General features: G+C 38.0%; 1 protein-coding gene and 1 pseudogene across 4 annotated transcripts in view; both read right to left on the bottom strand.

Moving 5' to 3' along the window:
• Positions 1–14,283, bottom strand: part of NKAIN3 (sodium/potassium transporting ATPase interacting 3) — a 731,409-nt gene that overhangs the window by 588,383 nt on the left and 128,743 nt on the right. The gene's annotated exons all lie outside the window — the stretch shown is intronic.
• On the bottom strand, positions 5,228–5,754 carry LOC144330611 (translation machinery-associated protein 7 pseudogene; annotated as a pseudogene).

The raw sequence follows: 14,283 nt of genomic DNA, 5'->3' as shown, positions 1-14,283 counted from the left end.
TGCCTGTGATGAAAGGGGCTGCCATGAAGGTCTCTGATATGCCCTGGAAACATTTTCCCCATTGTCTTGGGGATCAACATTTGGCTTCTTGTTACTTATGCAAATTTGTGTAGCTGGCTCGTATTTCTCCCCAGAAAATGAGTTTTTCTTTTCTATTGCATTGTCAGGCTGCAAAATTTCCAAATTTTAATGTTGTACTTTCTCTTAAATGCTTTGCTGCTTAGAAATTTCTTCCACCAGATATCTTAAATCATCTCTCTCAAGTTCAAAGTTGCACAAATCTTTAGGGCAGGGGCAAAATGCTGCTAGTCTCTTTGAAGAGCAAGAGGGACTTTTACTCCAGTTCCCAACAAGTTTCTCATCTCCATCTGAGACCACCTCAGCCTGGTCTTCATTTTCCATATCACTATCAGCGTTTTGGTCAAAGCCCTTCCACAAGTCTCTAGGAAGGTCCAAAGTTTCCCACATCTTCCTGTCTTCTGAGCCCTCCAAGTCTCTAGGAAGTTTCCAACTTTCCCACATTGTCCTGTCTTCTTCTGAGCTCTCCAAACTGTTCCAACCTCTGCCTGTTACCCAGTTCCAAAGTTGCTTCCACATTTTTGGTTATCTTTACAGCAACGCCCCACTCTTCGTGGTACCAATTTACTGTATTAGTCCGTTCCCACGCTGCTATAAGGACATACTCAAGATTGGGTAATTTAAAAAGGAAAGAGGTTGAATTCACTCACAGTTCTGTGGGGCTGGGGAAGCCTCAGGAAACTTATAATCATGGCAAAAGGGGAAGCAAGCAAGTCCTTCTTCACAGGGCGGCAGGATGGAGAAGAATGAGAGCCAAGTGCAAAGGGAAAAGCCTCTTATAAAACCATCAGATCTTGTGAGAACCTACTCACTATCATGAGAATGGCATGGAGGAAACCACTCTGATGATTCAATTACTTCCCACCAGGTCCCTCCCACAACATGTGGGGATTATGGAAAGTACAATTCAGAATGAGATTTGGGTGGGGACACAGCCAAACCATATCAAGCACCAAGTGGGCTCTTGAGGTTCCCAATTCCAGGTCTTGGCTCTTAGACAGTATTTCTTGACTTGTTCTGAGTCAAAGAAGAGTCCACTGCGCTGAAAAGAGAGTTCTAGGCCTGGAAGCATTCACCGCAGGCTGACTGAAAAGCCCGTGGGCCTTGAATAAACGTTGGTGGTAATCAGACATTACTCACCACAGGCTTGGGTGGTGGTAACCAGTGGGAGCAACACCTCCGCATGTGGAAAGTGAAGGGAAAAGTGGGAAAGATTTTTTCTTGTTGCCTTGGTGTCAGCTGAACCACAATAAAAAAGAGCACCAGGTTGATACCTAAGGTTTGTGACTCCAGGGACTGGCTGCCAGATAGCATCTCTGGACCTACCTGTGATCAGGGGACACTTGAAGCCCTGAAGGTTGAGATAAAAGCCTGGATTGTTTCACCACCAGCTGATTCTAGAACTCTAGAAACTTGAGTTAACAAAGGCAATAGCCAGGCAGTGGTTACTGTGGACCTTGGGTGAGACCCAGTGTTGTGCTGTCTTTGGGCCTAACTCGGTGCAGTCCCCATGATGGTGTCACCCCTTTCCCAGCCCTAGAAGCTCAGTTCAGAGAGAAAGACTCTTGTTTATTTGGGCGTAAGTAAGGGGAAGGAACAAGAGTCTCTGCCTGATAATCCAGAGAATTCTTCCAGATCTTATCCAAGACCACAAAGGCAGTACTTCTAGGAGTCATCAAGATCCTTAGAGTTACTGGGCGTGGGGTTCCCCCTAAGGCAGATATGGCTGCAGTAACCTAAAACTTAGATAAAAACTGGGCGTGGGGTCCCCCTAAGGCAGATATGGTTGCAGTAACCAAAAACTTAGATAACAACACCCAAGTCGCTTTGGATACCTGGAAAGCCTTCCCAAAAAGAATGGGCACAGACTGCAAATACTACCATAAATACCTAATTCTTCAATGCCTCGATAGTGATAAACATCCACAAGCATCAGGACAATCCAGTAAAACATGCATTCACCAAATGAACTAAATAAGGCACCAGTGAAACATTACGGAGAGATGCGTGAACTTACAGACAGAAAATTCAAAAGAGTTGTTTTGAGGAAACGCGACAAAATTCATAATGACACAGAAGGAATTCCAAATCCTATGAGATAAATTTTAAAAAGATTGAAATAATTTAAAATTATCAAACAGAAACTCTGGAGTTAAAAAATGCAATTGACTCACCGCAGGGTACATAAGAGTTTTGTAACAGCATTGATCAAGCAGAAGAATTAGTGAATTTGAAGAGAGGCTATGTGAAAATACACAGCCAGAGAAGACAAAAGAAAGAATAAATGAGAATAACTGAGAATAACACATGCAAGATCTGGGAAACAGCCTGCCTCAGAAGGAAAAATCTAAGAGTTCTTGGCCTTAAAGAGGATGGAGAGAGAGAGAGAGAGAGAGAGAGAGAGAGAGAGAGAGAGAGAGAGAGAGAAAGGTAGAAAGTTTCATCAAAAGAATACTACCAGAATTTCCCAAACCTAGAGAAGGATATCAATATTCAAGTACAAGAAGGTTATAGAACACGAAGCACATTTGTCCTAAGTAAGTCTATCTGAAGACATTTAATAATGAAACTGCCAAAGGCCAGGGATAAAGAAAGGATTCTAAAAGTGACAGGAGAAATAAAACAAATAATATTCAATGGAGCTCCAATACATGTGGCAGCGGACTTCTCAGTGGAACCCTTACAGGACAGGAGACAGTGTCAAAAGAAAAAAAAAAAAACTGTTAACTATTATTGTAGAATAGTAAATCCAGTGAAAACATCCTTCAAAGATGAAGGAGAGAGGAAGACTTTTCATAGACAAACAAAAGCTAGGGATTTCATGAACACAAGACCTGTCCTACAAAAAATGCTAGGACACTCCCCTTGTCAATGCTTCCTCTGCACCCCTATGGTTCATACTTCCAGTCAATCTCAAAAAAACATCCAATTTCTAGAAGATGTAGCGTTTGACCGGGCGCCGTGGCTCATGTCTGTAATGCCAGAAATCTAGGAGGCCAAGGCGGGTGGATCACTTGAGGTCAGGAGTTCGAGACCAGCCTGGCCAACATAGAGAAACCCCGTCTCTATTAAAAATACAAAAATTAGCTGGGCGTGGTGGTGTGGACCTGTAATCCCAGCTACTGGGTGGGGGCTGAGGCAGGGGAATCACTTGAACCCGGGGGGGGCAGAGGTTGCTGTGAGCCAAGATCACACCACTGCACTCCAGTCTGGGTGACAGAGTGAGACTCTGTCTCAAAAAACAAACAAACAAACAAACAAACAAACAAAAAACACAGAAAAGAAAAAAGAAAAGAAAATATAGCATCTACCACACAGGAACTTGCACAACTGACCAGCCTGACTTGTGATCTCTTATTTTCCCTTCACTACTGAATAAACAAAACAAAACAAAACAAAACAAAGTTCCTCCTCTCATATAAGCTACACTCTCTACCTCTGCTGGAAGTCTTAGCCCCTCTATGTTCAGGAGCCTTGTCTTATATACTGTCTCTCTCTCTCCTGTGTCATCCACACTGTCTCCCCTACATTAGACCATGGTCTCAGCTTTTAACTCTGTGAAAAAGCTTGTACATCTCTGAGATAATTCATGTTTCCTCCTTACTTCGAGCATGTTAGCTGATGCTTCCATAATGACTCTCTCCATTTCCTCAATGCTCTTGCATCCTGGAACTTACTAAAAGCTGGCTTTTCTATGTCCTGCATTTAGGCAGATACTTACTGAGAGCTGACTATGCACCAGGCACCATTCTAAGGTGCAGTTAATGAGATTCACACATTCTAGTCATCAGGAATTGTACCAAAAGCTCCTTTGAGAGATCACATAGTCATTTATACTTTCAAGGTTTACCACACTCTCCATTCTCTCTTCTTTTATATAATTGTTGCTTGTTTAAGCAAATCTCATCACTGAATATGTATTTCTCTCTCTCTCTTTCTTTTATTTATTTTTTTTTTTGAGACAGAGGCTGGCTCTTACACCCGGGCTGGAGAGCAGTGGCATGATCTCGGCTCACTGCAACCTCTACCTACCAGGTTCAAGCAATTCTCCTGCCTCAGCCTCCTAAGTAGCTGGGATTACAGGCACCCACCAACACTCTCTGCTGATTTTTGTATTTTTAGTAGAGACAGGGTTTCGCCATGTTGGCCAGGCTGGTCTTGAACTCCTGACCTCAAGCAATCCACCCGCCGTGGCCTCCCAAAGTGCTGAGATTACAAGCATTAGCTGCCACGCCCGGCCCTGAACATGTATTTCATGCCTTAAGTTTATCTTCTGAAAAAAAAAAAAAAAAAGTAAATATCTCCAGATAATAGAAACAAAAAAAGTTGAGTAGTTTTATACCATATAAATGTTGACAATATTTTTTTTGTTTGTTTTTTGAGACGGAGTCTTGCTCTGTCATCCAGGCTGGAGTGCAGTGGTGTGATCTCGGCTTACTGTAACCTCTGCCTTCTGGGTTCAAGTGATTCTCCTGCCTCAGCCTCCAGAGTAGCTGGGATTATAGGCGTGTGCCACCACATCTGGCTACTTTTTTGTATTTTTAGGAGAGACACAGTTTCACCATGCTAGCCAGGATGGTCTCGGTCTCCTGACCTCACGATCTGCCTGCCTCGGCCTCCCAAAGTGCTGGGATTACAGGCATGAGCCACTGCTCCTGGCCTATAATTTCTTATATTAAACATCACAACCCACTCTAATTTTCAAGAAGATATATTAGAAATTTCTGAGTAAACAAAATAAAGACAATCACAACTAAAACAGGACAGTAACAGTTCACTCTGCTAACAGTGAACACGCTACAGTTTATTGCTGCAAGGCACCATGTCCAAATACTAAGTGAATAATCTCCCTGTTGAGCCTTGTAAAGTGTTTGTTTTGTCACCATTCTCACTTGGAAATTTTTAATTTACTACCATGTACTTTGAGTCATGTCATACCATTGATACTAGAGATTCAACAGCTTACATGAAATCTGCCTATGCAACGGAAGTCCTTGCAGAACTGCCAAAGCTCTAGCTTTTAATGTTACTTGCTTATTTTGTGGTTTAGATTTGCTTTTATTTTTATTTCATTTATTTTTACAAAAGTTTATTCTTAAATGTGCAGCAGTCTCCAAGATGACACTTCATTCTAACTATAGGTGGCAAAGGATGTTACAGCAGGAAATTCAGATGTTTAAATAGGGTTGGAATCCAGGGTCGCCATGGCCTCAGGCACAAGAAACAGCTTACTTTTTACCAGATTTCTTAATTCCACCTGAGATCAGGGGGCCCTTCCCTGCAGCCTCTGCTTTTAGCTCCTTGAGTTTCTTCTGCTCCTCTTTCTCCTTATGCTCGAAAATGTTATCTCCTCATCCATCTCCTCAGCCTGCTTCTTGGGCTGTTTTGGGGGCTTCTTCCCAGCTTCGTGGCCAGACATGATGCCTGCGCCCCTCTCCCACCAGGTTTACCCTTATGTTAAGTTAATTTCCATGTTGGTATGGAAAATGATGTATAAGGATGGAATTCCATCTCAATTTGTCTCCACCTGCACAAACATAGATGGCAGCATAATCTTGACATCCAACTCCGCAACTATTAAAGTTTCCCTGATTTTTATAAGTTCTGTGCTTCCCACATCCAAGCTGCTTCTGCTCCCTTTGTTCTCCTCCTGCTTGCCTTTCTTCCTTCCTTTGCCACAGTAGCACAAGACAGCTGATCCGCAGGATTCTGGCAGATGCCCTAGCGCCGACTCCAGGGCAATGATGTGAATGTAAACTAGCATCTGTAGGCGCTCGTTACAAACTGTAGGTAATTGAGAGTTAGTCTTATATAAAATTTATCATCTATTTTCCTAAGACTGAGGAGCAGGGAGTGTGATCTAGTGGATAGAGAACTAATTGGGAGTCAAGAGACTCAGATTCCATTCTGAGCTCCATTATAGTTGTGGTTTCTGAATCTGAGCAATTAGAGGCAACCTCTATTTCAACTGTCCTCCCTATAAATTGTATATACTACTTATCACTACAACTCTCTGCAGAATTTGAAAGATCTAAGTGAGTTATTACCTGTAGAGTGGCTTGTGCTCCTGAGGAAAACAAAGTACATACTTCAAGATAGAATTCCTTTAATTTAAACAAAATAAACAACTCTCATATTATCACATCTTTGTTCCACCACCACCAACAACAAAAAAAGGTGAATTTTGAAGCTTTGGTTTGTTGTTTTTTTTTTTTTTTTAAGGAAAGAGATAATAAAAGGCACAAATGAGATGATAAAGTTTATTTTCTACTCTAATTAAATATCAGGATGGTAGCAAGGATCAGTGGTCCTTTGAGCACTGAGGCCAGTGGCATTCCTATTAAACCTTAAAGCCTTAAAGATCTGTGATGACACCACTGATAACAGACACACCACTTCTGTACTGGGAGAGTTTTAAGATGATTCCTCTAGAACACCCCAAAGAACACCCCAAATATCCAAATAACTTAAATAATATTTTGTTGACATCTGTTGTGCACAATAAATTGTTAAAAACTGTATGTATCTCACTGCCTGCTCAAGGGCTTTTGTCCTTTCTCCCTCTGATGATCAACTGAGGTCAAGGAAGTTCAGGCATCACAATCACTTGGTATAACAAATACCAAAGTAAGTCGTTATAACCTGGTACCTGGAAAATAAAGCCATAGTAAGAAGTTTCTCTGAAGAGATAGGTAGGAGACATTTTCCTAATAGTGATTAACACAAGAAAAGTTACAGGGGAAAAATAATGAAGAAAGTGTCATAGGAGTAAAGTGTAAATTTTGTAACTTGGTTTGGCAGAATAGACAGGGTAAGTAGGGCTAAAATTATCAGTTTATTAATTAGTAGAAAGTTAACACACACATCAAATTTATTCTACTATAAATTAAGAGCCACAATTGTTTAAGCAAGTAAGTGAAATAAAAATACTATGATAAACACATTGTTATCTTAAGCTATGAAGTACCCAGGAAATACCCTGTCCTTTTAATACAAGGAATATCTGAGAATTAATTCTGTAAATTAATTTATATTACAGTATAAGCTGCCTTTGTAAGAAAAGCCTAAGCTTTTCATTGTATAATTGTCTTGAAGAGCACTTATACACTGAGAATAGACTTAGGCACCGGGTTGTGGCCTAGCCATATAAGAACGGGGCTTTTGAGGGGACTTTTCTAAACTGTGATGCCTAAGATTCTAAAAGGGAAATAATCACACAAGGGAAGCTTCTATAATGGAAACAATCGCCTTTGTGCATAAGGGTCTTCTGAGGATAAAAATAAAGTAGCTCTAAGAGAGTGTGTGTGTGCGTGTGTGTGTGTGTGAGAGATAATTAACACTAGCCATTACACTAAAGGATTATTAAGGTTTTCCCTGTAAGTACAGATGTCTGTATAGTGTGCTATTAAAATCACATGGTAGTACATTTTAAAAATCCTCCTTTTCCTTCAAAATAAATTGCCACATTTCTATAATTCTGGTAGCTCATAAAGTAATAAATCTGGAGACGTAAGACTCACTATATGGGTGATTTAAATACACATTTTAGAATTTTTTTTTAACATGAAAATTCATCAGTGTCTTTGAAAGAATAATTAACATGTAAAAATAGGTATGCAACTACTTTTTTAATTTAATAAACAGAACCTCTATTGATCAATTGCTCAGGTATTTCTATCTGCTAATATGTATATCTAATTGAGCTGTATATCTACTTACCACTTCAGAGAAGCTTCTTAAGGTATCTATCGAATTAAGATATATGTGTAATTAAGAATTAATGAAGATAGATATCAGGATATATATGTATATGTGTGGATATGTGGATGTGTGTAGAACTTTGGATAAATATCTTTATTAAAACTGAAAACAATGTTCCAGAATTTACATAAGCATCTACAAAAACCCTCTGATATTTAGATATTTAGATATAAATAAATTCTCTTGCTTCAATAATTTTAAATCTCTACAATGGGACCATTCTCAATGTGTCTGTTTCATATACTTTTTTTCATGAATTCTTAAAAATATTACCAAATACACAGCGCCTCTGCCTGGGCTCTGCCCCGTCTGGGAAGTGAGGAGCCCCTCTGCCAGGCCGCCCAACTGTCTGGGAAGTGAGGAACGCCTCTGCCCTGCTCCGGCACGGCCTGGGTGGTGACGAACGCCTCTGCTGGGCTGCCCAACAGTCTGGGAAGTGAGGAGCTCCTCTGCCAGGCCGCCCAACTGTCTGGGAAGTGAGGAGTGCCACTGCTGGGCTGCCCAGCCGTCTGGGAAGTGAGGAGTGCCACTGCCCAGCCGCCGCACCCTCTGGAAAGTGAGGAGCCTCTGCCAGGCCGCCATCCCATCTGGGAAGTGAGGCGCATCTCTGCCTGGCGGCCGCACTGCCTAAGCAGTGACGAGTGCCTCGGCTCAGCCGCCCGGCCCCACCGTCTGGGAAGTGAGGAGTGCCACTGCTTGACCGCCTCTCTGTCTGGGAAGTGAGGAGCGCCTTTGCCTGGCCGCTGTGCAACCCTCCAAGTGCGAAGTGGTAGCCTTGTGTGTGATGTTTATGCCCTCCCCAGGTTTGCATTTTTGACATTAAAGTTTACTTTTAAATTAAAAAAAAAAAAATTACCAAATACAGCAAGAAAAAAAAAAAATAGTAACTCACCAAGAACAAATGTAATTTTTCCCATGTGTGCACAGCTGGTTTAACATCCAAAGGTTAATAAATGTAGTATTATCTAAATGTAACATATCTAAACATATTACCTAAATGTAACAAAGAGAAAAACTGTAAGATTATCTTAGTAAAGGAAGAAAAACCATTTAACAAGATTCAGCACCATTCATGATTTTTTAAAAATGCAATGAGAAATGGAGGAAAACGTCTTTAACCCGATAAAGGGTATCTATGAAAAATGTAAAACTAACTTCATATTTAATGATGAAAAACAGAATGTTTTCTCCTGAAATTGGGAAAAAGGCAAAGAATGTCCACTCTCACCGCTGCAAGTATAGCAAGACAAAAAAAAAAAAAAAAAAACAATACATGAAAGGCACATGTTAGAATGGAAGTAACAATAGTGCATTTATTTGCATATAACATGGTGTATGTAGAAAATCTTAAAGAACCTAATATAAAGCTTCCTAAAGCTAATGAGTTTAACAAATTCTCAAGATATAAAACTAACATGCAAAAATCAACTTTTTATACACTGGAAATAAACAACCTGACAATAAAATCAAATGTTAATTAACTACACCACGTACCATAAAAAGAAAAACACTTAGAAATAAATTCAACAAAAAGATATGCAATGCCTGTGAGCTGAAAACTCTAAAGCTTTGCTTTAAAAAGTTAAAGAAGGCTTATCTAAATGGAGATATATACTTTTTTATTAATTTGAAAATTCACCATTTTTAAGAGGTCAGTTCTTCTAGAATTGACTATAAGTTGAATATATTCAGAATCAAAATCCTAGCAGTGTCTATATAAGAATTTGACAAGCCAATGTTAATATTTGTACGGAAAGGCAAATAATCTAGAATAGTTTACTTTTTTTTAATAAAAAACAAAATCAGATGAATCAAATTAGCTGGTATTTAAGATTTACAATAAAAGCACTCTAAGGAGTATGAGATTGGCATAAAGATTGACATATAGATCAATTAAAAGGAATTTTGAGTCCAGAAATATACCCACAATTATTATGTTGTAGATGGGTTTTCAACAAAGATACCAAGGAAATTCAATGAAATGAAGATTGTGTTTTCAATAAATGGATTCTGAATAAATGAATATCTCTGTAGAAAAAAACGCTGACCCTTTCCTCATACTATACACAAAAAGTACACAAACCTGATTATCAACTTAAATATAAGAGCTAAAACTATAAAGCTTTTAGAAGAAAATCTGGGAGAAATCTTTATGAATTTCCTCAATACCAACCATGGAATATTACATTACAAATGAAAACACTTTAGTTCTTTAAGAAAAATCGTGGGTATTCAATACTCTGGTATCTCTTCATAAACTAACAATGTTTCATTTACATTTTCCACTATCTATGACCAGGGAAATTACTGATATTTAAAGTAGATTCCTGCACTGTGTTAATCTTTCTTAACCTTTCACTTCAACTTTCATGCCAATAAACCAACACTGCTGCACATTGTCAACATGAAGATTTGTGCTGCTGTTACAGTCCAGGAGACTGAGAATGCTGAATATAAAATTAATTTTCCTTATCTCTAAGTCATATAGTTTATTTGTAGTATTTTTGAAGAGGGTGGTTAAAATATTTTAAAAATTCTAATCTGCAGTTTTAAAAGATGACGAGACCATATGAATTATAATGATAAAAATGGAAAGACAGTTACCAAAAATATTTGCTTCTCTGTTCATCTTGACAAATAGATGCAACACTTTGACAGCTAATCAACACAGGTTTTCTTTTTTTTCATACTATATCTATCCTGTTCCAGAATGACCTATTAATTTTAATTGCTTTGCTAGGCTCCCATTTAATGGTTCAATGAATATAATACCTTTATGCTTTTCTTTGCATAATGAAGTGGCCAGGTAAGCGAGATAACTTTTTGAAGTTAATATAGCCAAAATATAAATATAGCCAAAATAAAATACAAAATAAAAAAATATATAAAATACAGCAAAAAATTTCAATATTTCAACTTCCCATTACTACTAGTAATAAAACTTATCTAAATTATGTTCATAAACTTACAAATTGGCAATAAAAGTGAGCTTCACTCCACTACAGAAATCTCCTTCAAATCATGCACATTTTTGAAAGTTTATAGTTAGCAAAATGCTCTTTATGATGATATAATGTATTTCTCTTTGTTACATGTTTATGTGGTTTTAAATTATTGTGAAGCCAAGTGATTGCCAATAAACTTAACTTCTACTCAGAGTAAAATGACCAGTAATAACAATTTCAAAAGCATGGAGTTTTCCTACACATTTTTTTCATAGTCTTATTCTATTAAAATGTTGAGATATTTGGCAGCTCTGATATTTTATCAATTTTTTTCTTCTACTAAATACTTTTTAGGGCTTTAATTAGAACTTTCTTATGTTGTCTAGTGAATGTTTTGTTGTTGTTGTTGTTGTTGTCATTGAGAGAGGGTCAGAGATTAACACAACAAAGATAAATTATTCCAGTTGAGACAGAATGAGCCGAGTACCAATATTATTTAGTGAAACATGACAAGATGTGTGTGACATTTTTGATACTATGTATATTTCCTAAATGAGTCTAATATTTTTCACAAACACACACGTGCGCGCGCACACACACATTCATCTTCATAATGCATTAAACAATGAGAGATTTCAAAAACTTAGATAACGTTTCTTATTATCCATTGTGATCTGCAAATTGTATTTCAAAAACTGCCATTTGCCCTTACTTACATCATTTCCTTTATTTTCATAAAATCTATTTTAAAATAATATTACATATGTTTTTCATTTCTTATCCAGAGAATCTCATAACTTTCCTGTTTTATTCCATTTCTATGTATCTTTTCTCTTCTTCCTTCATTGTGCCCATATTACTTGTCCCTATTTAAATGCTGCCTTTTTATCTAGTTCTCATCTTTTATCTATTTTTCTATCTCGCAATATAATATTAAATGCTCATCTTTCTTATTTAACGTTGTCTTATGACTTTGACCTTATTTCACAGCTGGAATTGGATCTTTGTTTTCCTCAGCTAAATTAGTACCATTTCATTTATATGTCTTCTAAAGGACTGTTTCAAATAAAAGCAGTCCTTTGACCACTAAGGCTACAAGGGAGACTTGGTTGTAGAAAACAATTCAGGAAAATTCCTAGGATACCAAAAGATAAAGTACATATAGTTTTGGGTTTTACATTTAAATATTTAATCAATCTTAAGTTATTTTTTGTATATGGTATAAGGAAGAAGTCTAGTTTCAATTTCTGGAAGACAACATTCTGGACATAGGAATGTGAAAAGATTTCATGAGGAAGACACAAGCAATTGCAACAAAAATAAAAATTGACAAATGGGATATACTTAAACTAAAGAGCTTCTGCACAGCAAAGAGAACTATCAACAGAGTAAACAGACAAGCTACAGAATGGGATAAAAATTATGCAAACTATGCATCTGACAAAGTTCTAATATCCAGCATCTGTAAGAAACAACAAATTTACAAGAAGAAAAGCAAACAGCCCTGTTGAAAAGTGGGTAAATGGACGTGAACAGATGCTTTTCAAAAGAAAACATACATGCAGACAACAATCATATGAAAAAAAGCTCAACATCACCGATCATTAGAGAAATGCAAATCCAAACCACAATGAGATACCATCTCACACCAGTCAGAATAGCTATTATTTAAAAGTCACAAAACAATAGATGCTGATGCGGTTGTGGAGGAAAAGGAATGCTTTTACTCTGTGAGAGTGTAAATTAGTTCAACCATTGTAGAACACAGTGTAGTGATGCCTCAAAGACCTAGAGGCAGAAACACCATTCAACCCAGCAATCCCATTAGTGGGTATTATCCAAAGGAATATAACTCATTCCATTATGAAGACACATGCATGTTTATATTCACTGCAGCACTATTCACAATAGCCAAACATGAAATCAAGCTAAATGCCCTTCAGTGATATACTGGATAAAGAAAATGTTGTACATATGCACCATGGGATACTATGCAGCCCTATAAAAAGAACAAGCTCATGTCCTTTGCAGGAACATGGATGGAGCTGACAGACATTATCCTTAGCAAATTAATGCAGGAACAAAAAGCCAAAGAACACATATTCTCACTTGTAAGTGGGAGCTAAATGATGAGAAGAAATGGACACATAGAGTGGAACAACACCCACTGGGGCCTATTGGAGGGTGGGGAGTGGGATAAAGGAAAGTATCAGGAAGAATAACTAATGGGTACTAGACCTAAAACCTGGGTGACAAAATAATTGTACAAAAAACCCCATGACACAAGTTTACCTATATCGCAAATTACCAATATAACAGCGATACCAGCACATGTACCCCTGAAATTAAAACAAAAGCTAAATTTTAAAAAAAGAAAGAAAAAGGTACATATATCTACACAGGTGACCTGTTCTCAAGACTGCCTGTCCCCAAAGAGGCAATAAAGGCAAAGTATGCTGTCCGTTCAGTTCAGTTTGGACTGAATGCCCATTATTCTCAAACACAAAGAGCAAAAAACATCAACAACAACAAAAACTAGATAAAACAACATTAATTATCTAAGATAAGGCACTACTGCTACTGAGCCCTAAACGACACCCAGGATGTCTGGACACTTAATTGCATTCTCTACCAAACTGTATCAGGAAGTCACATAATAAACAGTTACTCTGCATTTTTTGGAGTGCAGAAACACTGAATCATCCACCCTTCATGCCCACCTGTATGTACTCCTATACACAGGTAGGCAACATAGATCCACAAACTTACTCAGTTTTCCCTTTCTGCAAATATATTTATTGTTAGATGTCAGAAAGAGCAATGGGATAATTATTCAGTGATATTAAACCTTTTCTGTACCCTAAAAAGCAGGGAGCCCAGAGAAGAATTCCCTCAGTTTGATGTGACAGCGGCTGCCCTGAGATGGTCAGACACAGAGACCTTTCTCTCTTTCCATTTCCTACCTTGGCCTTAATATAAAAGTCATGTCTTCCAGCACCTCCTTTGCTCTTCCAATCCTTTCCATTTCAAAACAGTGATAAGACTAGGTTTTAAATGTTCTCATCACAAATAAATGATAGATATTTGAGGTGATGAATACACTAATTAACCTGATTTGATCATTCTACCATGTATACATATATTGAAACACCAAATTTTACCCCATAGATACACAAAAATATTATTTATCTAATAAAAATAAAATTAGATAAAGTATATGTTATGACATTGCAGCTCTTATTTTCCTGTAGATGAAGTTATGTTCAGGCTGGCTTTCTAGTTTCCATGCAGCAGCTCTCCCTTCCCTCTCCAGGACCTCCATGCAGACAGGCTGGCTGCCCTTCAGTTTCTCTACCCGCAGAAAAGCAGGTGAGCTCAAGATGGGCGGCTCCCTGGAGGCCTTGCTCTGGTCTTCTTTACATTTTTACCACAGAAGCCTGTATTTGGGTATGTGAGGCACTGGTCTGGCCCATTAATAAAGCTGATGACCCAATTGCTT

Source organism: Macaca mulatta, chromosome 8 (genome assembly GCF_049350105.2).
Source record: "Macaca mulatta isolate MMU2019108-1 chromosome 8, T2T-MMU8v2.0, whole genome shotgun sequence".
Taxonomy (NCBI): Eukaryota; Metazoa; Chordata; class Mammalia; order Primates; family Cercopithecidae; genus Macaca; species Macaca mulatta.
This window is presented reverse-complemented; position numbering and strand designations above follow the sequence as displayed.